At 44.0% G+C, this 803-nt stretch overlaps 1 protein-coding gene across 2 annotated transcripts in view; it reads right to left on the bottom strand.

The window, feature by feature from the left end:
- ehmt1b (euchromatic histone-lysine N-methyltransferase 1b) overlaps window positions 1-803 on the bottom strand; it is a 41,090-nt gene that overhangs the window by 27,692 nt on the left and 12,595 nt on the right. The window lies entirely within an intron of this gene.

Raw genomic sequence — 803 nt, 5'->3', positions numbered from 1 at the left:
ACCACTGCTAAGGAGAGGCAACAAGCAGACAAGATTTGTTTGGGCCAAGAAACACAAGGAATGGACATTAGACCAGTGGATATCTGTGCTTTGGTCTGATGAGTCCAAATTTGAGATCTTTGGTTCCACCTGGTGTGTCTTTGCGAGACGGAGAAACGGTGACCGGATGAATTCTACATGCCTGGTTCACACCTTGAAGCGTGGAGGAGGAGGTGTGATGGTGTGGGGGTGCTTTGCTGGTGACACTTTGATTTATTCCAAATTGAAGGCATACTGAACCACAGCATCCTGCCATCCCAACCGGTTTTCATTTAGTTGGACCATCATTTATTTTTTACATGTGACATGAGATACAGCTTATGATTGGTCATCTGCACAAGGCACACTACTGAGGTGTGTTTTTAGGCTAACGTCACTGCAGTGTTCATTGTCACATATTGTGTAGCTACATGCTAACGCCAGAGAAACTGTAATCTCGGCTACCAATGTTGTTGATTTCTCCCCGCTTTTCGGTCACACTACTGCTGGAACATGTCTGGTTGTATAGTATTTGGTTAAAGATGCCGTAGGTAAGACCTATAAAAATAACTTTCTGTTTCTGTTGCTGAAACTGACTCTATGTTCCAGTAGAACTACATGAAGCAGGTAATTTAAAAAAAGAAATCCGGCTCCTCTGGCACCACCTTCAGCCTGTAGAGCAATTTGCAAAAATGCACAAACGCCATTAAACGTTTGCTTTCTTCCGAGTCGACTATTAAACAAAGAGTTCCACCAAAAACGTCACCGCGGTGGGTCCGTTCTGA

The sequence above is a fragment of the Etheostoma spectabile genome, chromosome 16 (genome assembly GCF_008692095.1).
Source record: "Etheostoma spectabile isolate EspeVRDwgs_2016 chromosome 16, UIUC_Espe_1.0, whole genome shotgun sequence".
Classification (NCBI taxonomy): domain Eukaryota; kingdom Metazoa; phylum Chordata; class Actinopteri; order Perciformes; family Percidae; genus Etheostoma; species Etheostoma spectabile.
The sequence above is the reverse complement of the archived record's forward strand: the minus strand, read 5'-3'. Positions and strand labels throughout refer to the sequence as shown.